The sequence below is a fragment of the Triticum urartu genome, chromosome 6A, assembly GCF_056163025.1.
Source record: "Triticum urartu cultivar PI428250 chromosome 6A, HENAU_Tu73, whole genome shotgun sequence".
NCBI lineage: Eukaryota > Viridiplantae > Streptophyta > Magnoliopsida > Poales > Poaceae > Triticum > Triticum urartu.
The window spans coordinates 61,918,081-61,927,439 of record NC_141878.1 but is presented as its reverse complement, the minus strand read 5'-3'; positions in this window follow the sequence as shown (position 1 = coordinate 61,927,439).

Genomic DNA, 9,359 nt, shown 5'->3' with positions numbered 1-9,359 from the left:
ACAGCAGTAAATGCTCAGAAAAAGATTTGAGACATCCACAACAGTTTGCAATACCTCTCAACAACATCATATCAAGGTTCTGATTCAACTGGCAACATACTAAAAGTAGTAGAAACTGTATTGAGGCTTGTAACAACAATCCTATAAGCTACTACGGATTAGTAACACGTGAACCTGATATAAGAAGAGAGCCTAGTCCTTAACCCACGTTGAATGAGAAGATAATGACTCAGATCAGAGGGCATAAGGTAAAGGAGTAAAAGAGCCTTACATTCCCTCCCACAATCAATTCCCCTACATATAGCTAAAGCATTTCTAGACTCGACATCGACCAGTTTGGCTCAACGAACCTACAGGCAGTCCAGCTCTGATACCAACGCTGTCAGGACCCTGATTCCAAGTCACATCGATCTAGCCGGTAATACTTCATATCACATTGCGGCCTCACACACGGTATCCCCACGGGTGTCGCCTTACCATGGCCCGGGACCATTTGCGCCTTTTGGCTCACGTATATGATAGTGTCACTAGCATCCATATGACACAGAACCCGGGCCGACATGGCTAGTCGTGAACCCAAAGCGGCACAGACCTATGGAGACAGGCATACGTGAATCACATCGAGCATGTCGGTCATCAGCGTGTGAATCCGGGCTGTTTCACTGGGCTAACAGGACTCCGGGGAACCCGGGCTATAGCAGGCTAGGCAGGACTCCGGATGTCACCGCGTAACATTTCCCCGAAGGGACAGACATAGGAACGAAGTGAAACACATGCCGGCCAGTCAAGTGTCCTGAGAAGTAGTGCTGGGCTAGCAGGACTCCGGTGAACCGGGCTGTAGCGGACAACTATGGCTCGAGGAACACTAGACTACATTTCCCCATAAGAAAGGCTGCCAAGGATAAACAACTAGATTGTCGGATCCCACACATACCAAGCATTTCAATCATACACACAATATGCTCGATATGTGTAAATACAACATGGAATCACAACAAAACTCTACAACTCAAGTACTTTATTTAAAGGCTCCAGAGAGCCATACATAACATGTTCGTACAGGTAGGGGTCACATGACCCGACACTCAAGTCATACAAGCATACAAGCACATGCGGAAGCAAATAGTCTGAGTACAGACACTAGAAAGAAAGAAGGCTTCTCCAAGCCTGTCTATTTGCATAGGGCCCTCCATGGCCAGTATCACCACCTGGATGGCAAGTCACTCATCGACATCGAGATCTACATAAAACCCATCGGAGGGGGCGGTGTTGTCGTCTGAAAACAGTAATTAAACAAACATGAGTACAAAGGTACTCAGCAAGTCTTACATCAGAACCTACTATACATGCTCATTCTCAAGAAAGTGGTGGAGTTATTGCAGCAAGCCAGCTTTGACTCTTGGCTAAGCTATCCTACAGGACACCACTAGTAAAATAGTTTTCGCACACGAGTCCACTAATCACCAACACAATACTCCACCGGGGATCCTCCCTCGTCATCCTACGAGAGAGCCATCCTCGATACTCACACTTATCTTGAGTCTTTTAGTAGTATCCATTAACTTGTCTATGAACTGCATAGGCAACAAAGTAGTCCTTTACTGCAGACGCGGCTATTCGAATAGATGATGTTAACCCTGCAGGGGTGTACTTCTTCATACATGCTCTCACCACTTACCGCCGTTTACACAACATGTACTCGGCAACCTTCAAGCGGAAGCCCAACGAGGGTTTTGTCCACGGCCTACCTAAACACTCAAGTCTCTAGTCCAGGTTTATCGCCTATCCAGGTTCCATCCGCAGGGAGTCCGGCCGAGGTTTCCACATACGGCCCTGAACGACGTGAACTGGGTTCCCGAGACACCAAACGGGTGACTCGGTACACCGTGCCAAGGTATATCTACCGCAAAATAGCCCACCCCTAGGGTCTGCGCTACGCACGGCTGCCAACACATAACCTACCAACACCAGAAACTAACTGCAACTCCTGGACAGAGTACTAGAGTGATTAAGAAGCCGAGAGGGTCCATTGGTTTCGGGCCCAATGTATGGTAGTAACTGAATCTTAAATCACACATACAGATCTTAGTTCTTAGGGACGGCCTCAATGAAACAACCCACCATGTACTCCTACATGGCCTCTCATTGATACCTTTACCAAAACATGTTCAACACATCCCTCACATTACCGACATAATCATTTCACTCTAGCCCATCACCCAGATGAACCAGACCTGACACAACTCTAGGCATAGCAGGCATAGCAAGGTAGGAAACACAAACATGGCTCAATCAACTCCTACACATGCTAGTGGGTTTCATCTAGTTATTGTGGCCATGACAGGTCATGTAGAGGATAAGGGTTCAACTACCGTAGCACACAGCAGTTTGAAACGATGTTGTCTTAATGCAGTAAATGAGAGCAGAGGCGAGAACATGGGATTGTATCGATATGATGAATGTCGTTGCTTGCCTGATGGAGTGGTAGTAGGGTACTGCCCTTCAGTTGGATACTCGGAGATATCCTCGGAGGCAGAACCTACCACGAGGGACACACAGAACATAATCAACACATGACAATATGCAACAATATGATGCATGCTATGACATGGCAAAATGATGTGTCCTGCCTAATGCAATGTGAAACAAGTTGAAATGGGTCCATTTGAACAAAAGATTCAAATGGAAGTTAAAGTTCTTATGCATAATAAGTGTGTTAGCTTGTTTGACATAAACAGCAAGGTTAAAGTGGTTTGTCATGCATGAAACCATTACAGATGGATAGATTGAATTTTTCCGATCATTTTTCATATATAATTTGTTTGATTTGGAGCTATGGTTGATTTTCTATGATTTTTAGAAGTTTTGGCTATTTCCTAGAATTTCCTATATAAAAATAAATCCAGAAAATGAATAATTGCGTCAGCACTGCGTCACTGTGACGTCAGCGAGTCAAAGGCGCCAGGGCCAGTCAAACCTAACTAGTGGGCCCCATCTGTCAGTGTCTCAGCTAACTAACAGAGTTAAGTTAGTACAAATTAACTGACAGTGGGGCCTGGGCCCACATGTCAGTGACCTAAACTAACTAAATTAGTTAATACTAATCCTAAACTAATTAACAGGTCGGGCCACCTATCATAGGCTCAGGGGGAAGTAAACTTGGGCCCACACATTAGTCCGCGGGTCAAAACGTGGTCAACTCGCCGGCGGCTTGACGCCGGCGACGACAGAGGTGGCGGAGGGGCTCGGGTTTTGCCCACAGTCGACCAAATCGACTGCAGTTTGGTCCTACGAGTAGCTGGGGGCAAGCCGCGGCGTTTGGTGGCAGTGGGTGGAGCTAGGGTGGCCGGCGACGAGTTTGGCGGCGGCCGGAGCTCGGGTGAGCTCGGAACCATCGCTAGGAGGCAAGGCAAGGCACGGGCGTGGTGCGTTCTGCTCCTGGGGATGTGGTGAAGTTAGTGGACTAAGTGGCGTGGCCGTGGCATGGCCGGAGCCTTGTCGACGACGAGCTCCGCGGCGGCGCGTGCGGGCGAACTCCGTGTGCTCGCTGTGGTGCACGAGAAGGAGAGCGGAGAGGATAGGGAGGTGTCTAAGCTCACAGGGTTGCGACGGAGTTGACGGCAAGGTCGGAGACGAGCCGGAGCAAGCGGGGCGGCGGAGGCGATCTGGCTGGCAGGAGGTTGAAGACGAGCTTGGTGAAGATGCTCGGGGGCCCCGGCGGGGCGTGGCTCGGTGGGACGGTCGAGGAGGGAGTGGCAGAGCTTCAGGACACGACAGGGCGGTGCGAGGACGACGGTGGATGTGAGAACTACGGTGGCGTGGCTGCGGCAGCGTCGGCAGTGGCAGAGCTTCAGGACACGACAGGGCGGTGCGAGGACGACGGTTGATGTGATAACTACGGTGGCGTGGCTGCGGCAGCGTCGGCCATGGCTTCAGGGAGCGAGGGAGAGAGCAGGGGGAGGAATGAGGTGTCCAGGGGGTCGGGGTGGCGCTGCGGAGGCGTTTCGAGGCATCATGCTGGCGCGGGCGACGGCAGGCAGGCAGAGAGGTGGCGTGGCGAGCTCCTGTGCTCGCCGTCGAGCACCTGCTCGCCTCGCTGGCTAGGCGAAGCAGCTGCATGGAGCGGCTGCCGGGCCGGGGCAGCTAGGTGGCCCGGCTGGTGGGCTTCCAGGTAAGCTCTAACTCTCTCTCTCTTTTCTGTTTTGCTTTTACTTATTTCCTGCTATGTGTATTGAAATAGAGTAAATACTATTTCATTTCCAAAAACTCTGGAAATATTCAGAGGCACATTTGGGAAAATTCTCAACTGCCTAAAAATGCTTCCAAGATTATTTGAGCACTTTAAAATATTTATAGCATTTAAAATGCCCAAATTCAAATACTTATGGCTTGTTCAAAAATCCAGAATGGCTCCATAAATTGCAAGACTATTTTTGGCAGAGGTTTTAGTAAAGACCAAAAATGGTGGGCTTTTATGAAGGGCATTCTGGGTTCACTGAAATTCCAATTGTTGGAAATTAGCATTTTCAGGGGGGGTGTTGGGGTCGATTAGGCCTCATTTCAAGTTTAAACGAAATTTAAACATGATGCACATGTTCATCCAATCCTAATGCATGATTAAAAGCAGGGATGTGACAAATAACTTCATCTTTACTAGGCAATTCTTTATAATGGGGTTGTCTATGAAATTTAGCAAAATTAAAATCATGAGACATATCCCCCTAAACCAACAGAAACAATATCCTTTTTGCAGTCTATCTTAGCATATCCTTTTTGCAGTCTATCTTAGCATTAGCATTAACAGTATTAAAGGTACCGAAAGGGCAAGTAAAAGTTGTCTTTTCTTGATCCTCTTTTGATACAGGTATTTGAGAGAAACCAGAATAACCATCTAGAAAGCAAAAATGTGTATGTTTGGACAATCTTTCTAGCATTTGATCAATAAAAGGTAAAGGGTAATCATCCTTTTTAGTAGCTTTATTTAGTTTACGGAAATCAATTACCATTCGATAACATGTAACAATTCTTTGTGGGATCAATTCATCTTTATTATTAGGAACAACAGTAATACCTCCCTTTTTAGGGACACAATGGACAGGGCTTACCCACTGACTATCAGCAATGGGATAAATTATACCTGCCTCCAGAAGCTTTAGTATTTCTTTTCTTACCACTTCTTTCATCTTAGGATTTAACCTTCGTTGGTGATCAACAACCAGTTTAGTGTTTTTCTCCAATTTTATTTTGTGCTGACATAGACTGGGACTAATGCCCTTAAGATCATCAAGAGTATATCCAATAGCAGCATGGTGCTTCTTCATAGTTTTCAATAATTTCTTTTCTTCATGCTCTGAAAGGTTAGCAATAATAATAACAAGATATGTCTCCTTTTCATCAAGATAAGCATATTTAAGAGTATCCGGTAAATGTTTAAGCTCAAACACGAGATCACCCTTAGGTGGAGGAGGATCCCCTAAGATTTCAACAGGCAAGTTGTGCTTCAAAATAGGTCCCAGTTTAAAGAATACTTCATCTATTTCCCTTCTTTCATTCATAAACATATCATTACCGTGGTCTAGCAAATATTGTTCTAAGGGATCACTAGGAGGGATGGCAATAGAAGCAAGACCAATAATTTCATCTTTACTAGGAAATTCTTTATCATGGGGTTGTCTACGAAATTTAGCAAAATTGAACTCATCAGACATATCCCCTAAACCAATAGTAACAACATCCTTATTGCAGTCTATCTTAGCATTAACGGTATTCAAGAAGGGTCTACCAAATATAATGGGACAAAAGTCATCTTGTGGGGAACCAAGAACATGAAAATCAGTAGGATATTTAACTTTCCCACACAAGACTTCAACATCTCTAACAATCCCAACTGGTGAAATAGTATCTCTATTGGCAAGTTTAATTGTAACATCTATCTCTTCTATCTCAACGGGTGCAATATCATGCATAATTTCCTTGTATAAGGAATGAGGTATTGAAATCGCACTAGCACCCATATCACATAAGCCATGATAGCAATGATCTCCTATTTTAACAGAAACAACAGGCATGCCTACAACATGTATATGTTTATTTTTAGTATCAGGTCTAGCAATTCTAGCAGCTTCATCACAGAAGTAAATAACATGCCCATCAATATCATTGGCCAAGAGATCTTTAACCATAGCAACACTAGGTTCAACTTTAATTTGCTCAGGGGGTGTAGGTGTTCTAGCATTACTCTCACGAACCACAGTTGAAGCTTTAGCATGATCCTTTATTCTAACAGGGAAAGGTGGTTTCTCAATATAAGCGGTAGGAACAATAGGATCAACATTATAAGTGATAGTATTTTATTCAACTTTAATAGGTTCAACTACTTTTACTTCAATGGGAGGATGATATTTAAACAACTTCTCTTTAGGGAGATCAACATGAGTAGCAAATGATTCACAGAAAGAAGCTACTATCTTAGAGTCAAGTCCATATTTAGTGCTAAATTCATGAAAAGCATCGGTATCCATAAAAGATTTAACACAATCAAACTTAGGTGTTATACTTGACTCCTTACCTTCGTCGAGTTCCCAATCTTTAGAGTTGTGTTTAATTCTTTCAAATAAATCCCATCTGAATTCAATAGTCTTTAGCATGGAGCGATTATTGAGAGAAAGTCGAGCATAAAAATTTTGAATAATAATTTCTCTTGAGAGCACATTTTTGGGGCATGAATATAACATTGACTTAAGCCTCCCCCAAGCTTGAGTGATACTTTCTCCTTCGCGAGGCCAAAAATTATATATATAATTACAACCACGATGAATCAGATGCATAGGATAAAACTTCTCATGAAATTCCAATTTCAATAGGTTGTAGTTCCATGATCCAATATCATCACATAGCCTAAACCATGTCAATTCCTTTCCCTTCAAAGATAAAGGGAAGACCTTCTTCTTGATAACATCCTCGGGCATACCTGCAAGCTTAAATAATGCACGGACTTCATCCACAAGATTAGGTGCACATCGGGATGTAATGTTCCATCTCCTGCAAAAGGATTAGCTAGCAGTTTCTCTATCATACCTGAAGGAATTTCAAAGTAAACGTTTTCAGTAGGTTCAGTAGCTTAAGGAGCAACTCTTTGCTCTACTGGTCGGGGTGAAGATACCCCAAACAAGCCCCTCAAAGGATTATTTTCCATAGTAACAAGTGACAGTAAATTTCAGCACACTATATAAATGTTTTTTCTTACCAAAGGTGCTTCACTCCCCGGCAACGGCGCGAGAGAATAGTATTGATGACCCACAAGTATAGGGGATCTATCGTAGTGCTTTCGATAATTAAGAGTGTCGAACCCAACAAGGAGCAGAAGGAAATGATAAGCAATTTTCAGTAAGGTATTCTCTGCAAGCACTGAAATTATCGGTAAGAGATAGTTTTGTGATAAGGTAATCTGTAACAGGTAACAAGTAACAAAAGAAAACAAGGTGCAGAAAGGTGGCCCAATCCTTTTTGTAGCAAAGGACAAGCCTGGACAAACTCTTATATAAAGGAAAGCACTCCCGAGGACACATGGGAATTATCGTCAAGCTAGTTTTCATCATGCTCATATGATTCGCGTTCGTTACTTTGATAATTTGATATGTGGGTGGACCAGTGCTTGGGTACTGCCCTTCCTTGGACAAGCATCCCACTTATGATTAACCCCTCTCACAAGCATCCACAACTACAAAGAATAATTGAGGTAAACCTAACCATAGCATGAAACATATGGATCCAAATCAGCCCCTTACGAAGCAACGCATAAACTAAGGTTTAAGCTTCTGTCACTCTAGCAACCCATCATCTACTTATTACTTCCCAATGCCTTCCCCTAGGCCCAAACAATGGTGAAGTGTCATGTAGTCGACGTTCACATAACACCACTAGAGGAAAGACAACATACATCTCATCAAAATATCGAACGGATACCAAATTCACATGACTACTTATAGCAAGACTTCTCCCATGTCCTCAGGAACAAACATAACTACTCAGAAATCATATTCATGTTCATAATCAGAGGGGTATTAATATGCATAAAGGATCTGAACATATAATCTTCCACCGAATAAACCAACTAGCATCAACTACAAGGAGTAATCAACACTACTAGCAACCCATAGGTACCAATCTGAGGTTATGAGACAAAGATCGGATATAAGAGATGAACTAGGGTTTGAGAGGAGATGGTGGTTGTGAAGATGTTCATGGAGATTGACCCCCTCCCGATAAGAGGATCGATGGTGATGACGATGGTGACGATTTCCCCCTCCCGGAGGGATGTTTCCCCGGCAGAACAGCTTCGTGAGAACCCACAAGTATAGGGGATCAATTGTAGCCTCTTTCGATAAGTAAGAGTGTCGAACCCAATGAGGATCTAAAGGTAGAACAAATATTCCCTCAAGTTCTATCGACCACTGATACAACTCTACGTACGCTTAACCTTTGCTTTACCTAGAACAAGTATGAAACTAGAAATACTTTTTAGGTGTTGTTGGATAGGTTTGCAAGATAATAAAGAGTGCGTAAATAAAAAGTAGGGGCTGTTTAGATGAATACAAAACTAAGTTAGTTTTAGTAAAGAGCTTGTTGTCACAAAAGAAAGTTATTTGTCCCTAGGCAATCGATAACTAGACCGGTAATCATTATTGCAATTTTATATGAGGGAGAGGCATAAGCTAACATACTTTCTCTACTTGGATCATATGCACTTATGATAGGAACTCTAGCAAGCATCCGCAACTACTAAAAATCATTAAGGTAAAACCCAACCATATCAATAAAGTATCAAGTCCTCTTTACTCCTATTGGGGATATTACTACTGGGCGTAAACCGGCCTATCTGGGCCGGGCAAACTTCATCAGTAGTTAAGTATGTTAAAGCCCATGAACGTAGATGAGGGTTCAAGACCCATAATCGGTTGAGAGCCTGTAGCCGTAAACCGGCGTCAATGTGTAACTTGTATTGTAAGTTAGGAATAAGCAGAGACCGAACCGGACACATCTATGAGCCGGTGTTGGGACTCTGTAAACCGACAGGCGTCACCCATGTATATAAGGGGACGACCCAGCAGCGGTTCAAGGGGACAGACACAACTCAAGACATAGGCGAAGCTTGTTTGCTCCCTAGTCATCGAAACACCCATCAATTCCATCACAACTAGACGTAGGCTTTTACCTTCATTGAAGGGGCCGAACTAGTATAAACTCTCTAGCGTCCTTGTGTCCGCTTTAACCCCTTCAAGCTAACCTGTCGCGATGGCTCCATGACTAAGTCCTTTCTCTAGGACATCTGCCGTGACAATTCCACGACAGTTGGCGCC